Source organism: Ambystoma mexicanum, chromosome 5q (genome assembly GCF_040938575.1).
Source record: "Ambystoma mexicanum isolate Mex_15411 chromosome 5q, UKY_AmexF1_1, whole genome shotgun sequence".
In the NCBI taxonomy this organism is placed as follows: Eukaryota; Metazoa; Chordata; class Amphibia; order Caudata; family Ambystomatidae; genus Ambystoma; species Ambystoma mexicanum.
The window spans coordinates 1,063,840,622-1,063,859,993 of NC_090933.1; positions in this window are offsets into that span (position 1 = coordinate 1,063,840,622).

Consider the following 19,372-nt stretch of genomic DNA (forward strand, 5'->3'; position numbering starts at 1 on the left):
GTCAGCCAGGTGTTCTAAACACTCGGCTCTTTGGTTTTCTTCTCATTTTAGGATACTCAAACAAGGTTGCTGCTGAGCTGAGCGCAAATGGAGCACTGAGTATGCCTCTGGTGCTAAGCAGGTTTACAAACAGGCTCTATTGGAGTATCAGGATTCTATTAAAGCATCAAAAACCCAGTTTTATACAGACCATAGTATGACAGCTTCTGGCCCATTCTCTTCCTACAGCTGATGCTTTGTGCACACAATCTCAATGTGATCTTAACAGTTATTTTTTGTTAAAAAATTCATAGGTTTCGACATTCTATTTTGACCAGCAGGTCCTGTTCCTTGAACTCTTCACAAGTTTCACTGTCTATTATTATGGGAACATCTGCTAGTCTGTTTCAGTTTGAGCCAGTGACTAGTGAAGTTTTTCTGGCTTCTCTATCAAAACTTAATTCAGAATCTCCTGTGGACCATATTCCTGGCCGCACTTCATCATTCTTTTACTTTACTTTACTTTATTTATTTGTTTAGCTCACCATACAACACAGAGGCGTGAGGGCATGACAAACAAACAGAGATCAAGCGTAGAACAGAGTCAACCAGCAGTATACAGTTTTATTTAAAAAGCAGTGTCTTGATGCTTTTCCTGAATATTGCTTTTGAATCAATATTTCTAAAGTCAGGCGGGATCTCATTCCATGCTTTGGGAGCTGCTATAGAAACGCACATTTTATGACTTGGGTAAGATTGCATTTGGCAATTTGTAGCTGGTTTGAGTTATTAGACGTCAATGTTCTGGCAATTTTTTTTTGGCAATGCTTCCATTAAATAGTGTGAGCCTGATCCCTTTAAGCATTTATGAACAATAGTCAGGAGCCAAAACTGAATCCTAGCAGCCACCGGAAGCCAATGCAGTCCCCGCCTGGCCTCCAACTCATGGTCTCTCTTTTTAAGGCCTACAATAGTTCTAACCACAGTATTTACACAGTTGTGCACTTGGTTTGGGAAATGTAGGGTCTAAGTAGGACCAGCAATTTGATATGATATGCTGACGAAGACATTAGGCATTAGACATTAGGCTGCCAATATGTGCTTTCATGCTTACATTCTGATCAGGACAACATCTAAGGTCTTCACTTTCTTTTTTGTTTCTATATCACAGCCAGCTTTTGAGAAATGTTTATAGTCTTCATCTATTTTTTTTAATTTTATTGCTTGTGGCAATTATCATCAGCTCAGTTTTTTCTTTGTTAAGCGCCAGCCCATTTTCCATCATCCATGATTGGATGGTCTCATAGTTCTCATTTATCCTTTTTTCATCTTCCTTATGTTGGCCTGACATGGGAATGACACACTGGGTGTCATCTGCAAAGTTAGTAAACCCTATGTTTTTTTTTTTCCAACAAGTTGACGAACGGGACAGTAAATATATTGTATAGTGATGGCGACAAGCGTGCTCCCCGCGGAACGCCACACTTCAGAATTACAGGCATAGCCTCTGCCTTCCCACTCCATACTCTACAACTTCATTCACTTAGAAATGATTTAAGGCGGCGTATAGGTCCAGAAACATCAATGTTACTATCTGCCCTTTATCCATATTTATTTATTATTTTATTTTTATTTTTTTGCATTTTTAAAGCGCTCACACAGCCCGTGGGCATCGAGGTGCTGTTACAGGAATTGTTTTTTTGTTGCGTAATTGTTTCTTTCTTAGTTGCATATATATAATGTGCTTAAATACCCAGAGGTTTCTAAGCGTGGACCCGGGGATCAAACCTGTGTTGCTTTGTGTCGTCTTGCTTCTAAGGCGAACACGTTGCCGCTGAGCTATCCTCCCGGGATGTTGTAACAGCTGTGATTTTAAATCTAAAAAAGCCGTCTCTGTGCTGTGTCCCTGTCTAAAGCCGTATTGCCACTTATTAAAATATACTGTTTATCCAAGAACCTAGAAAGTTGCATGTAGGCCACACGGTCCAAAATCTTTAACAAAAAGGGTATATTTGTGATTGGGTGATAATTCAGAGCTGTCGCTGGACAGAGACCGGGCTTCTTAAGCAATGGAGAATGCACGCATTTTTAGATCACCAGGAACATGGTTCTCCTCAAATGATGTATTTACAAATTTACAGAGTGCGCCTATCAGCTTTGGAGCGCATTCCTTATTTACCAAGGCTGGGCATTGGTCAGCCAATTCAGCTTTGGTAACGGGTTTGAAGTTAAACCGGTGTTCATGACTCTCTGATTGCTGGATGGAATCTTCTATCACTGTATTATCTATTATATGATGGGTTTTTCTGTTAGCTTCAATATTCCCTTTAATAGTGTCAATCTTTCCCAATAATGCATATTGAATAGTATATACCATGCAGCATTCTTTTCAATAATGTCAGTATTAACTTTGCACCGCTTTTCCAGTTCCTTTAGTACTTTAAAAAGTTATTTTTAGGTTGACTGTGCCTTAGTGACCCTGTCATCATAAAAGTTATTTTTTGCTGCAATCACAGCTTGTCTGAACTCTTTAGTTGTAATCCGAAACTTCTGCTTCTCAAGTGTACTTTGTGTTAATTTCCATGCATTAAAGTGTTTCTGTTTAAGAGCTTTCAACATTTGTAAATCCGTTGTGAACCAAGGGCTCCTTTTCCTCTCAACCACTTGCTTAGTTTTCAGAGGCTCAAGTGAGTTAGTACTACTGGTACTACTGGTATGATTCCTATTCCTTTAAATCATGCTATGTGCTCTCCAATTTTGAAGAAGGTTCGTATGAATCCTGCTTTGGCAGTAAACTATCAGCCTATCTCTCTTCTACCAGTTCTTATGAAGCTGATGGAAGCTATCGTAATTTCACAATTTTAAAACCTTTCTTGAATCTTAGTATCTTCTTCACCCATTTCAATCTGGCTTTAGACGACTCATGGCCACTGAATCAGTAAAGATTTCCATTCTTGACAATATGGCCCTGCGTCAGGACCATGGCAAGTTTGGAGTTTTGATTTTACTTGACCTCTCTGCAGCCTTCGATACCATTGATTATGGGATTCGTCTGCAGTGTTTGGAATGGGTCGGTATCTCTTGCTGTCTGCTAACGTGGTTTTCATCCTTTCTTTATAATCATTTTATGACAGAGTCTCTTCTGCTTTTCAAATCTCCCACAGTGGTGTTGACTTGTGGTGTTCCTCAGGGCTCTGCTGTGTCTCCCCTTCTTTTTAATCTGTATCTGCACCCGTTAGCCAACTTTATAGCAGAACACTGGGTGCATTTCTACACTTACGCAGCTGATTCACAGGTTGTTTTCCATCTTAGTTCCCTGGTGATGGACCTCCCTTAAAAGCTACATAATTGTCTGTCTTCTATTGGGGACTGGGTGGCTATGAATTGGTTAAAATTGAATGTTGACAAAACTGAGGTTCTTGTGGTGGGTTCCCCTAGCTCAAGTTCCTCCTGGAGTACCAACTACTGGCCAGCTTCTCTGTGGCCCTGTCCTTCTCCCTCTGAATCGGTTAAGCGTCTGGGGGTTAAACCTCTTCACTGCAGCTCCAGAGAAGCTCAACTCTTTTCTGTCTGCCATGCAGGTTTTGCTAAATTGAAGGTATTGAGGAAGATGCTGCCTTTCTTCCCTCCTGAGTCACATGCCAAGGTAGTGACCTCTTCCATTATGGTGTCTGTGGATTAATGCAATGGCATCTACCTTGGCCAACCATCTTTTCTACTCCAGCGTTTGCAGATTTTCCAAAACTTGGCAGCTCAGCTGGCACCAGGGGCCCTGAGACTTTTTCACTCTCCGGGTCGGCTGTGCTGTCTGCATTGACTTCCCATAAAGAGCCAGATTGAGATTAAGACATGCTGTGTATTGTGCACCGTATTATCTATAATGCTGGTGCTAATTATCTCCGCTCTAAGCTGATCCCTTATAGGCCTGCCAGAATTCTTTGATCTTCTTCGCAAGCTTTGCTGAGAATTCGAGATATCACAAGGTTTAGGATGGGTACGATTGTTTTCAGTCCTGGCCTCTACTTTGTGGAATTCCCTTCCTGTGCACCTCCTAGACACTGCTGATCATTTTTAATTTTGCGAACTTCTGAAAATGTATCTTTTCTCAGTTCTGGAGTGCCTTCGGCCTGTTATACCATTTTGCCTATTTATTAGTGCCCAGATGCTTTTTGCGCTCAGCTCGCACCTAATACATTCCCTACTTTACCATACCATACCATACCATACCACCAAACATACATCATAAATATTCAACATCATTGCACGCAAATGCACACACTTATAAATAATCATTTTTTCTTACTTGCTTTTTCCCAAATCCATCTTCCCAGAGCAACACCTCTCAAGGAAGAAGGACTTCGGCTCCCAAGCTCAGCATCCAGCCCAAACTGACAAGAACCAGGATGCAGCTAAGGCTTCTGGGTTCCTGTCATACACAGTGGAGCCAGAGCCTTGACAGGACCCCTCAGGACATGGTGCCATGGTACTCCATGCAGCATGGGGGCTGCTGCCCCCGCTGCTATGCCAGTACTTTCTATAGTCACTGAGAAGTAGTCTCATTTGCACATTTGTCAATCAAGGTAGTCATCAGAATACTTTTCTTCCTAGTACTAGAAGCAACACGAAGGTGACACACATGCTGCACGCTCATTTATAGACAATGAATGGATAGAAAAGATGATACCCTCAGTTACTGAAACTTATTTCAGGCCTATGTTTAAACAATTCTGGGATGTTCTCCTCCCTACTAGTCAACGGTAAGACATGTTGCATCTGTGTGCATGCCATGCAAGATGGCTACTAGGATTCTCTCCACCCTAATGCTAGTGGGAGTGTACACAAGGACATGGAATTGTGTTGCACACTCGGTTACTGCCACTGACCATAATAACCAGCACCAAAATAACTCTGATTTTCTCTTTGCTAATATTATTTCTTTACACAAGGTTTCACACTTAATCAGAGTGACTGAACGTAATTTCCTGCCTGTCTCCAACCAACTCAGGGATTTTATCCTCCCCACTAATCAATGACAGGACATTTCACATGTGTCATGCAAGGTGGTCCCTGGAATTCCCTCCTTGTTATAACAAGCCGCAGGAAGATAGCATGAAGCATGTATGATGTGCACAGTTGCGGCAACTGAATGTAATCTCCTGCCCCCAAACAATTCTCTAATTTATTCTCCCCTAGTATTCTCTCTTGTCAGAATTAGTGGCTCAATTCCCATCACTAAACACAGTATACCTACATCTCTTGGACATTATTCTCCCTACCAACTTCTGACAAGAAATGTCATATGGGTGTGTCACCTACACAAACTATGGAGACAACACCCAGATTGTCATACCGCTTACCGGGGATTATGATAAGGATTTGACCTTGGTAAATAAAATCTACCTCATCATCCAGGCATGGATGGCTGCCCACGGTCTATGCCTGAATGATGACAAAACTGAGCTCCTCATTTTGGGAACCACTTCCAGCCTCAATAATCTCAGTCACAAATGTACTTCCTTTAACATGGATGGTAACCTCATTAAAGTAGCAAATGAGGTAAAAACACTAGGTTTTTACCTAGACTCTACTCTCACATTTGCTAAACAGGTCAATACAATGGCCTCGGCCTCTACACTGATCAGAGCTGGCAAACGCTTTCTATCTAAGGTCAGTTGTACTACATTGGCCCGAGCCCTAATCTTGTCCAAATTGGACTATTGGATCTCCATCTACTTGGGCGCTAGCAAGCATACTATCAAGAGGATCCAAATCCTGCAGAACAATGCTCTGAGAGCGGCACAGGACATCTCCAGAAAAGAGCATATTTCAGAGGCCAGACAACAGAACAAATGGCTGTCCACCAGTGACAAAATCCTGCTCAAAACCGCTTTGCTAACCCATAAATGTCTGAACAATGCTGCACCCCGCTACCTTGCAGAGAGAATCAACAGAAAAACCTTTAACTGTCCCACTAGGTCCATGAATGCAAATTGTGTGGTCGTACCTAGGTTTAAATTGACATGATCTGGTGGAAGCAGCTTCCCGGTCAAAGCAGCACAAATATGGAACTCCCTCCCCACGTCCCTGAGAACGGATCAAACCTTTCTAATTGGCTCAGAAATAAATACCACTAACTTTTCAACTGACGTCTGCTTCCAAGATTCTTGACCTCCCTGTAGATCTAACTGTACATAGAAAATGTATAGCTCATTTCATGCTGAACCCTAACTTGTACATTTTTGTAATCTTACATTTTACACCTTGTTGTGTATGTACTTAACCGGCACATATTCCACATTGTATTTCATTTGTAAATCCATGTACATTTATCCTGCAACCATAAGCTGAAAGTATGCATGTATCCTCTTGATCTTCTGCGCCCTGATACCCTTGGGTTTAGCGCGCATTACTAATAAATAAACAAACAAACAAACAAGAACATGGCATGTCTGTTGGCATGCAGCTACAGTCACTAAATCTAATGTATTGCCTCCACACAGTCTATCATGCTCATTTTGCTTTCCTTCTCACTCATCATGCCAATGTTTGACAACACTATTTAGACAGACACGTTTCAGTGCACATTGCTGAAAGACAAACAATGTTGGATAGCTTCAGAAATACATTTCTTTTTCCTCACAGAACATCACACTGGAAGTTCTGTCTTCATTTGTTTCTATAAACCTTGGTCATTTCGCATACTCAAATATACTCAGACTATTACTTAACAAAGGGATTAACAAACAGTATTTAGAAAAGAAATGATATTGCAACACACTAAATTAAGCAGATTACAAATGTTAGAGAGCTTAAAATAGCATTGGCCAAAATGGGCTGTTACCAAGAAGACCAACAGCAAGCCAAGGAAGGAAAATACATATTTTTTACACATTTCAGGATCATGACACAGAAAAAAAGAGAATGTTCATGGGTCAGTGGGAAAATAGTTCAGCAAGTTCCCACTTTAGAAATGTGTGTTCAGCCTGTACTCACAGTTGGGGGAACTCATCTCTGCGTTGCTGCTGTAAGGGAAAGACCTGGTCAACTGGTCTTGGTTCTTTCTACATTTGTTGCAGATTATAGATGTATGTCCATCGCAAGACGGTCATCCTCTCTTAAACAGCATCCATCACCGGGACATCAAGCACCTAGAGGGTGGAGGCACACGACTGTGAGTACTCCCCTTGAAATGCCCAGTTAATAATTAGTGGTTTGCAAAATTGTCACCCTTGAAACAAAATTGGTGAAATTCTCTTCTAATGTTCCCTTTGCCGGTGGAACAGATTTTTTTTCCCAATTCACCACTATTGGGCAGAATTTTATTTTTGCTTCAAATATGTTTTTTATGTACCCACAATATTTTTTGGCCCAGAAATTTCAGCCAATTAGGGGCCTGAAACATAGACCTCTAATACATATTTTTGGCCAATATAATTTCAGCGAAACACGGTGGGTAAAAATGAAATGACATAGAAAAAAATGAAATTGCAGACCAACAGCAACATCTGAGGTTGTGAGTTTTTCTCCACAGGTGAAATTTAAGTTAAGGGCCCAAGCGCAGCAGGGTCCCTTAAGGAGGATAGTGAGCCACTACCTACAGGATTGGACTGGCCACCGAAGGGCATATCTCTATTAGCACCCATGTAGTGCCTCATGGCTTCCCATTCACGAAGTGAAAATACTATACCAACATGGCCTCTCTTCCAATTTCATGGTGTCCACACTGGGACAGGAGCTGGGACAGGAGCTGGCACAGGCACTACGGCAGTGGGAACCCTCCTCAATAATCAGGTAAGTGGGATGGGGGAGTTGGAGGAAAAAATACATGGTTGTGGGGGAAGATGGTTGGCAGGGGAACCGACCATCAGGCGACTTGGAACACGGGTTTACACTTGCAGTGTCAGCCCACATTCCGAGTTTGCTCCCTGATTGGCTGGCGCCCCCGCATTAGGGTGCTAATGAGACTAAGACTAGTGAATAAGAGAATAGCAGGGTTTAGCCGAAGAGATAAGTTGTTAACTCCTTTTGGAAGGTAGAAAGATTTTGGATAGTCTGAAACCCATTTCCGAGAGTTGACCCGGCTACAGAAAGTCTACTGTGAAATCTGAACATGAATCTAGCTGGGCAGTGACAAGGACATTCTGGTAAGAAGATTGCATGGATCGGTTGTGGAATATTAAGAGATTGTATATGCCAGATAGGGGGAGAAAGACCATGAAGCCAGCTCAAGCCTATACAACAGGATTTGTAATGGAATGAGTTTATGGACTGGGAACCATGCGAGGTTTGGAGAAATCATTCGATTTGGAGTGTAGACATTATTCTAATGGCTGTAATCTGGGCTCTCTGTAGATCGTGGAATTGATGAGCAGAAACTCCTCTTATCACTAACCATTTGCATAGTCCAGTTTCGCATTGGTGAGTATCCTAACTACCCCTGCATGTTCATTTAAAGAGATACATGATCAAATCCTTTTTAGAAGGCATAGAAAGACTGCCTTGAAAATCCCCCAAATGTGAGTTTAATCCCAAATCAGATTGGCAGAAAATACCAAGATTCTTGTCTTTGTCAACATAAAACAATGGTACATCAAATAGGAATGCAGGCCTTGGAAGATGTGAAGAAAGCAAAAGGACATTTTGGGGTTGAGAAGCATTAATCCCGTTTTGGAAGGATTTAATTTATGCCAGTTTTTAACCACCCAATTCTGATCCTCTGGGATAAAAGTGGTTAGTTTAGCGCAACACTCACATACATTTCTAATTCTAGAGTAGACTTAAGTGCAAGGGTGTCATTAAGTCACTGTTACAGTATTATTATGAATGTGGAGGTGTTACCTACAATTATACTGCCAAATACACAAGTAATGTCACTATGTGCTGTAACCACGTAGTGACGTGAAGGGTTCACATGATCTAACAGTAAATCAAACCCCATTATGAAGTCCCATAGCACTGCATGGAGATTGGTAATGGCTGAATATGGTGATCACCATATGTGATCATGTATTGTGTTGTTCTGGTGAGCATTTTCACAACATAAAAGGAAGATGGATTTTACAAGTTTCACTTGGAAACTTTAAATTTGGTGGTGAAGTAGGAGTGGCAGTAATCATTTTACTGCCACTTTTTTTCTTTAACTTATTTAATTGAATGCATTTGATTAGACGCCCAAACCCTTAGGTACCACTGCACTGCTGCTGAACTTGTTACGCAGCCCTTGCTTTGACTCCAGGAAGTCCTTTTTTCTTTTTAACTATTGACAAATCGTTGTTTTAATGAATCAAAAGCATCGGTTTAAAGATGTGTTATTGTGTTTGCATTTACCTGTTTATAAATTCCAAACTCATAACAATCTGGGGAAAAAATACATCAGCGTGTATTAGCTAAGGTAAAAATAAAAATAAAAATAAAGAAAATCAGACTTCATTTGGAAAAGATATAGAGACCTGCCAATAGTCAGCATAAATCACATTTCAATCAGGCTTTTAGCGACGAACTGCAACAAATGACCGTTAAACACAACTCTAGATAATATCTCCAGGGAAACAATATTGCGGTGCACAACCACAGTTTGCAAGACCCATTTAATCATGCATTTCCTGCCCTGCCGACTACTTCCGACCCCCACTGCTGTGCTTTCAACTTCACTGTCTGTTCTTTTCATCAATGGCTCCAAGATGAAAGCGCCACTCTGCCCAAAGGAAACATTTGGTTTTTAAACCTCTGAGAGGGCAGCCTTGTCAATGCAAATTATCCCAGAATAGGAAACCTTAAACTGTCGAACATAAGACAACTAAGTTCTGCCAGTATCCAATGAGGCCGTTACTTGCAGAAGGTGATAGGACCGAACGTGCAAGTGGGAGGTTCAAGGAAAGTTCAACTTCTCAATTAACAAATAAAGTTTGCTTTATCTGCCCTCCTCATAAATGTGTGCAACTTCTGCTGTGCGAGGTGATGGTGTAAGTGCTGCCGGCTCAGCACTGATAAACGTTCCTTTTTTACAAGACATTTAAAATTAAAATTTTAGAAACAAGTTGGACCAACCAGCATAAATGACCAGACTTGTTGGTACACTTAAGCTACCAGCGATGGCTGTGTGGTGCATTATGGATACAGTGGAATTGTCAAATGCAGCATTTTGAAAATGCTACCACTTATCTACAAGTTGGAATAGCATGGAATCGCATGGGCTATTCATGGCATGGGGTGCTTCGAAAGAACTACATGGAGGAAATAGCTCATATTCTCCCCATGCAGTACATTCTGTTTACCCCATGATGTAAATACCCCATTCAATCCCAGCACTTAATGAGTGGGTCTTTTAACAATTGGAGTGGCCTCATGAGGAGTTAGGCAGATTTTCGACAGCTTGAGTTTGAGCAAGGCGAGCCATCCAAAGTTGAAGTCTCTGACTCGAAATAAGAGTTTGTCTAGCCCAGGGTTGTCCATCTTCAGGTCTCAAGGGCAGAAAAACCTGATGGGTTTTCATTATATAACTCATTAATATTCATGAAGAAATATGTGCAAACATTTAGAACCATTTTAGGCAAATGTTTGCAACCACACTTTTCCTACTGATCTTTCCCCTCCTCCCTCAAACACCCACCTCCTTGTCCCCCCCCCCTGAAAAATCCCTCTGTAGACCCGTCAAGTCGAGCACACTACCACCCCATATCTATCACCCCCTTCCTTAGAAATCTCCTGGAGAAGCTGACCTTCCCCCAACTGACCCAGAACACTGAACCTGTTGGCTGCCTTCATGATGATCACAATTGATTCCATGCATCCAGAGGCACGAAAACTGCTCTTCTGAACACCCGTGAGGAACTGCTTGCATCTCTTGATTCCAACTCTCCAGCTGTTCTCATTCTCCTTGATCTCTCCTCTGTGTTTTATACGGTCAACAACTCTATCCACATAGAACGACTCAACGATGCCCAAGGTATCTCGGAGCGGGCACTGGACTGGCTGACCTCCTTCCTCCGTGACCATCCGTCCCAGATTATTATGGACTCTTTCTCCTCTGCCACCTCGGTCTCCACCTGCGGCGTGCCCCAGGGCTACAACCTTTCTCCCTGGCTCTTTAACAACTACCTTGCACATCTCATTTCCACTTTCTCCCCAAACCTCCAGTGTTATGCAGATGACACATAACTCTTCTTTAAACTTCACTCCAATCCTTTTCTTACTTCCTCCATCATTCCTGACTGCCTATCTGCCATCCAGTCCACGTGTACCTCCAATGATCACTGCCTCAATGCCAGCAAGACTGAGATCCTTACTATTGGGACTCATCCTCCCTCTTTCTGTCCGTCACTCTGGCCCTCCTATATGGGCTCAACCCCCTCTCCTTCATCTGAAGCCATAAACCTTAGAGTCCTCTTCAACCCCTCTCTTTCCTTCATCCCTCACATTTACAACCTTTCCAAGAAGGCACATTTTCAATTCCACCTCCTGAAAGAATTCTTCCTTTCCTCACTTCCCCCAATAAACTCAATGTCTCTAGATCTCTGGTTCTCTCTAGGCTAGACTACTGCAATAGCCTTTCCTTGATCAACCCTCTTCTTCTCTACAACCCCTCCAGCTAATCCAGAATAGGGCTGCAAGACTCATCCTTGGCCTCAAGCCCAGGGACTGCATCACTCCAGCCCCAAAAACTCTCCACTTGCTCCTGGTTGCCGCAAAAAATCACATTAAAATCACTCTGTGTCATCCACAAGGCTGTCTGGGGCCAGGGACTACGCTATCTACAACTTGCTCTCACTAGATACTCTCCCTCTAGGTCTTTATGTTCCTCCAGCAATAAAATAATGTTTGTTAAGCGCTTCACTAAACAGCGAGCTGGTGGCCAATCTCTTTACTCAGCAGACTCCCTCCTCTTCATCTTGATCCAGATCTCCTTGAATTCCAGAAGCTCCTCAAGACTTTCATTTTCACCGCCTCCTTCACTTCCTCCCTCCTCTGTTAAATCCCACAGTTGCTGAGATTGGTGACCAGGGCCCTAATGTGTCCTCTCGGCTACTGGTCTCACACACCCAATCTCTTACTGCCTCCTCCGCTCCCAGCAATTTGCCTTGGCCCCCACTGGCCTATGTCACCACAGGCCTACACCTATTTATTGGCAGCTGACCACTCCACCTAGGCACTTACAGCTGCTCACTCCTTTACACTTTCCTTTTGATACACATGGCATTTAGCCCCCCCACTCCCTTATCCCTTCTCTCCCTCTGCACTTGCATGTTCTTATTGATCACAAGGCCTAGCAGGTCCGCCTCTATCTTTTATTGTATTTTTCTTCAGTCCCATGTCCCCTCCCACACTGCTGTTACCTTGTGGGCACTTTAAAGCACACTTTACTTGATGTAGAAGTGCCTTACAAACGCACAATAAATCCCTTCTTGATTCCTGCTTCCTTAGTGAGTTTAGTTTGGGCATCAGGTTACAAATTGGTGGCTGTGGCGGTGCTTTGAGTTGTTCTGGTGAGTTTAGGAGAGTTTAAAAGAGGTTTGTTAGTTTGATAGATGTTTGTGTTGTCTGTGGTGTTTGTATATTCCGATTTAAACCCCTTTTGTCAGTTTGTAATTCCTTTGGAGAAATAACACTGAACACTTTATATGTTTTTAACCCTTTTACTTTGCTGTGTTTGTAGAGATCCGTTGTTTATGAACCTCAGAGGTTTCCTTGCCTGTGCTTAGTCCCTTCCCTACTGCCTGTGCTAATGTATTCCTATTGTGCAAGTCTTTGGGCCTCATTACGACTTTGGAGGTAGCCATGGCGCTATTGGCGCCATGGCTGCCTCCAAAACCAGGTCCGGGTCCGGGTTCCCTGAATGGGGAAATACCGGGCCATTCTGAGTATGGAGGGCCCAGTATTTCCCCATTCAGGGAACTCGGACCTTCGCCATTCCCATTCGAGCCCCCATAGGGCTCAATGGGAATGGAGAGGGAGCTAACAATGGGCCCATTACAAGAGGACCCGTTGTTAGCTCCATGGTCCCCTCGTGGGACCCGCTACGGACGTTTGGATAAAACAGAATCAAGGACTTACCACCTAATCTACAAATCGAAGTCTGGATAAACCAGACATCCATAGCGGGTCCCGCGAGGCGACCTCGTAATAGTGCGGAATGCATTTAACGGTGCCGTTAAACGCATTCCACACAACTTGTAATGAGGCCCTTTGTCTTTGCCACTCTTTTTTGTGTTTTTGCACATTGACACCTTGGGCACCCTTAAGCAAATGAGCTACCTTAGGAACCTTAGGAATCTTAGGAATCTTAGACATATCTGCATTTTGCACTTTGATACCTGAGCCAATATGTCCTTCTATTTGGTGAGAGTGCCGGGGCTGAGGAGAGGCGGAACATGAAACATTAAACATGTTTGTAACCATGAACAATGTGAACGCATTCGAAAAACCTTAGGGCTTGAATGCGAGGATAAAATGACTGCAACAGTTATCTCCCCTTTGCCATCTGTGGACATATCTCTTTTCCCGGAACTGATTGAGGAAGCGCAGGGGGGGTATCCATTGCACGAATATTCTTAGAGATTGATTTTAAAATGGAATTTCTGTATAGAAACGTTTCTACTTAGTTGTGCTACATGTTAATATTATCACATTTTCCCTTTCTCTTTCTTTTTATTTTCTTGAAAGAACTTTTCTGGGAAAAGCATGGACATTTTTTTAACCCAAATACAAACTCTTAAAAGTGAAATGAAACGGAAACTGGAGCCTGGATTGCCAGCTGATGATACTGTTGTCTGATTAATGGAGTCCTTGAGAATTCCCGCATTATGAATGCCAGGAAGTGCTTTATTGTATCCGGTATTCACCATGGTTCTAGCTTAATACTTTTCATGTACAGTGGCAATTGTGACATGCATTAAACAGGGCTTTGTTATCATGTGCAAAGCTGGTATCTCTCCTCCCAAATGTTACAGTCTAGTCCCACCCAAACTGACACGTTTCAATCCTTTTTGTCATAACAGTTTGTAGTGATTGCAGGGCATATTCAGGAAATATATAGCCTCATTTTAACTGGGCCATAAATTGCCCAGAGAGGACCTTGGGCCTCATTACAATGTTGGCGATATATCGGTGATAAATCCATGGAATTACTGTTACCGCCACTTGGTACCATGGGTTTACCATGGGATTACAACTGGTGGTATGGTGCTGTTAGTGCTCATGTATGGGGATTTTTGGCATCATTTTCACTGGTGGGAATTACCGAGTGGTCATTTTATCGGTTTTTGGAGGAAAAGAGGTTTTACCTCCAGCATCAACTGAAGGTAAATCTACCACTTCTCCTGAAGAAATCAGCTGAATTTCCACTCGGTAATTCCACTGCTGGTAATTCTGTTGAAGTTGTAATTTGGCGGTGCTGGAAAAGTGGTGGTAAGGAAAATACTGCCCCTTTCTTCATGCACTTCAAACCTTGTAATGTGTCCTAAGTCTACAATTGCTTTTATATGAGCAGGACTGTCCAAGCAGTTATAGTTGTTGTTCATTAGGGGTGTAATTAAGGCAAGGACACCTGACACCCCTAGGCAAAAATAATGGTTAAGTCCACCTTCCATGTATGTTCATGGAAGGAGGAATCATTATGACTCTGTATTGAATCCACCTGGTGTACAGGTATAAAAGAACAGGCAGAGTCCTTAAGGATTCCAGCCTTTCTCTGCAGCTCGTTGCATAAGCAGGATCACCACTGTGACCCGTTGCCCCGCATTCATTCTCCCGCCCTTCCTGGGCCATGTCAGCTGAGAGGCATAGATTTTGCCTTCTCTCTTGTCTCCCAGACGAATCCAACGTCATTGGTATCTGAAACCAGGCCAGCCCCTTTCCCACCTTTCCCCTTGCCCCCCCGACATCTGATTGGTATACCGGAGGGTCAGCTGACCCAGGAAACACATCAGGATCCAATGCAAGCTGCCGGAGCTCAGCCCAGCCTTTCTGTGCAGTTTCATGAAGAAGCAGGATCACCGCAGCAACCTGCTCCGTGAAGTAAGTCTCCAGCCCTTCCTCTGCCACTTCAGCCTTTAGGATGATATTTTGCCTTTCCCTCTTCCTCCTACCCGAATCCAATGCCATTGGCAACTGGAGCCAGGTCAGCCCTCTTTTCCACCTTTCTTCATCTCTATACCCTCCCCCCGGAGATCTGATTGGTGTTTCCAAGCATCAGCTGACCCAAGAAACGCTCTCCATTTATGGGTGAGTATCAGGGCAGCCGGTGAAGGGAACCGTCTAAGGGTGCCTTTCTTAGGGCACCTTCCATCCCTGTTCGCCAGGTGTCCCAACCCTGCCAGTCACCTCGCTACCCATCTACAGCGACTTTTATGTAAGGGATGCCTGCTTTGAATCTTGCCACTGTTTGCATCTCGCAACACTTGCATTTTGACTGTCTAGGTTTCCTAATTTAGAGTGCCACTTTAAATCTTGCCACAGTTTGTATCCCAGAAAGAAATGGTGACACAGTGCAAACCTTCTATAATTCAATTTCAAATAACCTATTATGTGGAGTAACAGCAAAGATTACTAAGGTTTAAGGTGCAGAGGAGAAAAAATTGGTCCTGGCACACTGACCAAATATAGACAGAAAACCAATAAAGTTCCCAAAATTAGAGAACTCCCGTCTCTGGCACACTATTGAAGTGGGAAAATGGGAGAACACACTTCCCCCATTCTCATCCAGACCCTGGCCTAGAGGATCACGGCCCAAGCACCCCCCGCGAGAGGAGTTTGACCCGCTCACCTCCTTACCAGACGACAAGGTAACATGTGTTCGTGGCCCACATACACGAGGAGCATGTCAACTACCATGCCCTGGCCAAGCCGACGCCTGCGATATGGACCAGATTGACTAAAACAACATCCACAAGTATCCACATCATTAGAGATGAGATGACGACATAGCCAACAGACAAGAAAACACGTGCCACCATGCACACTGGTCACTCACACACCAACCTGCACGGAGAACATACTCAGTGCTCTGACGTAGCAGACTGACACACTGATACGCTCACCTGGTATCCACGGGGATGCCACCCAGCCAGTTAGTCATTGGTGCCCTTCCCAATGATTCCCTGGTGTGGTCTCGGTGTTGATGGGATTCCGCCTGGTTGTCGGAATCGGTTGGCTCTACGTCCTGCTCTCTGGGCAGGGGCGCGTTGTCTTTTGTGGGCGCGGCGGTCCACTTACTTCACTGACTGCTGCCCTTGTAGTGTCTTTCAGGTAGGTCTTATTGCGATTGATGGCGTCGTAATTCTTGCATGCCTTTTCTCTGTTCTAAATATCTCTTTTTTTATCTCCCTAAGAGCACAGAGTGTCCGCTTGGAGAACTGTATATGCTGGTTCTCACCGGGAGATGATGGTGCGCTATAGCACTATGATGCGGTAGGGAAGCTCTTTGCGTAGCGCAGCAATGACTTGTCCTCACTGACCTGTGCTTTTCTCTTTTTGTAGGTCGCAGTGAGTTCCCAGCGCAGATGGAGTTCCGGAGAGCAACCAACCAGGTAAGTCTTTAAGCGCTTTGTGGTTGTAATGTCTCCACTACCTCCTTTAATGATGTCTTCCTCCTTATCTCAGGTCCTTCGATCCGGGCGGTGAACTCCACCAACAGAGCAGCTCAGGAGCTGCGAGCAGTGAAGGATGATGAATGCATGTATTCTGATTCATGATTCTGCTGCTAACAATTTTCTTGGTTTTTCTGCAGGTCCGGAATTCACCAGGCTCGGGAGAAAGCTGGAAACAGTGAGCATCACGTTGCTAGAAGCAAAGTAACACGAAGCGTGTTGTCCTGTTCGGGTGTGGTTTAAATAGCCACTGTAAAGTAGTCCAGGTAAAGTAGTCCCTAGGCCACCCCACCCAAAACACTAGACTGCATAGCTTGGTTTTAGGAATCAAGCTATGTGGATGCCTCCATGTTGGCTGAAAGCCTAAATAAAGTAGTTCCTCAAGCAGATGTCTTTCCTTACTGATGAGCCAAAGGCGCCAGGACTGGCCCCAAGAGGGCCTGAGAAGTGGATGCCAGGCCTTATTAGTGATCCGAGCCAGGATTCCACCGGGCCAATGGGCTAGCCAGTGGGGATCAGGGCTGAGGGTCGTGACACACACTCACGGACATGCATCGTTGTTATTTTTCACATAGGCCTCCTACTGCACTGCAGAAACGCAAGATGCCTGAAGAGCTTGTGTATATGCTTGCAGACTCTTCATGCTACGCTTTCCTCATAGTGACGCCTTCGTATATATCCACTGCTACTTGTGACACTCTGTCACCCTACGGCACCCATGTGATGGATTATATACCACCTCCCAGAAACTAGGCCCGAGAAGGCCGCAAAGCAAGAGTCCTCAGGCTGCAGCCTCTAAGACAAAAACCCTCTCGAGACGAAAAGCAATTCACTGACCATGCAGAACGAGTCCCAGCGAGAGCCCACCACCAAGGTCACAATGTTGCAACCCACATGCCGAGCTCTCAGTACCAAGGTTACACCTGCCGCCACCAAGCGCCCCTCTGGGCTGAAAAACAAATCAAATGCTCATAATTCTGCTCCAGGTACGGTCTCCACACACATGACCAAGCCAAACTGACAAGATGCCAAGCTCGCGAGACAGAAAGTTGCTGGGGTCCCACATCTGGGACGCAGGCTGCAACAACGAAGTGACAAGTTGGACACCTACACCGATGGGAAAGGCGTGATCATCAGCCACTAGCAAAGACCTGTCCATTGTCCGTCATTAACACATAGTTGCACAATGTTGCCAACACCAGGTACCTCGCGGGATGGAAACAGCGATGGTCCCAGGCTTGGGGGCTCACGAGAGAACCAATCAGAGTACGAGGGGCTCCTCACTGACGCCAGTTCAGTTAGCCAATCACCAAGGGTCCCTGTGTAACCAATTTACTGTAACAAGTGTTAGGGAACAACCCAAGTGTGCCACCTGACCCATCCTTATCCACTAACATTCCTCCATATGAGCATCTATACTAACCCTACCACTCGGGGAGCCAACCCGAAGTGGTGATATGACGGTTTTTCCCAGGTGACGCGAGTAGCACATCATACTACGGTAAAAAGGGCCTGCGAGCCCCACTAAGAACGAGAGCATCTCCCCGGATGCATACGGTTGGAGAACGATCCCTGCCATTACTATAATAAACAGCAGTAATTACTTTGCTCTTGTGTGTGCCTCATACTCCTTTTGGGACGCAGGAGGAGTTGGGGCCTCCCCAGCCCCGGAGGTCTGCAGACGGCTCGGCCGGCCCCCTGGGAGATCACCCCGACAAGTTGGAGGCACTGCTGTGATCCATTTGAGGTCTACCTAACCACCCCAAGATCATATATACCAGGCCTCCTGCAGCGTGGCAACCCGGCAGCGCGGCCCCCTCTACAATTGCCCCCTTTCGAGGACTACGGGACCACAGCAGAACTGCGAGAAGACTGGACAGCGCAATCTAGACATTGGCCCTCGGGAGCTGACTTGAAAAATATCCCGCCCGCGGTTGGTGAGTATCCAGACTTGGTCCAGACAAGGGGCAGTGGCGAGCTGCTTTGGAGGAGTGCTCGCGTTCGAGCGGCCCTGACTCACTAGGACTTGGTGAGTATGGCACATGCAACAAGCAACGTAATGTCATGCGGGAGGGGGGAGGAGTTGTAAAGAGGGAGGAGGGCAGTTGTAGCAGTGTGTGGAAATTGATTTTGACTGTTCCGTGGCAATAGGTGTAACGGGACAGGCACGAGGACTGTCCCCTACCGCGTCACAGAGTGGATTGGGTGGGGCCTTAGGCATCCAGATGTGATTGTTAGAGGGCGTAGATTGGTTTGAGATCGCGGACACCTGTGTGAGAGGGGGGTGTGGCTTTCATATGAGTTGACGTTATACATCAATGAGTAGATGAGGTTCCCTGCTTAGTGTGTGTTAAAGCTCATTAAGTAGATGACGTTTTCCCGCAGGGGATAGCTAGGTTGTTTACCAAGTGCGGAAGATAATTGGCTGGTTAAGCTCCTCTGGAGAGAGGGCGTATCACACGCGAGGTGACGCAGACCGATTATATTAAGTAAATTGATTGTTGATTACCTTGCTCCAGACGAGGTGAGAAGGCAGCTGTAGGGTTAATGGGGGATAACAGTGTGAGAAGAAGTGCGCATTTGTGAAGTTTTGAAATGTATAAGTACTTACAGTGTGTTGTAGAAGTTGGTGACGTCACCCCTAGGGTTTGTATAGGACATCGCAATGCACCCCGCGTCCTTCTAGGGGTGGCCAGGGACAGAGGTTGCAAACGGGTAGGAGGAAATGGGGAGAGGCAGCCACGCATGGAGAACGCCGGCCGTGCTCAGGAGGGGAGGTGCAAAGGGGGGAGAGGCGGCCATGCACAGAG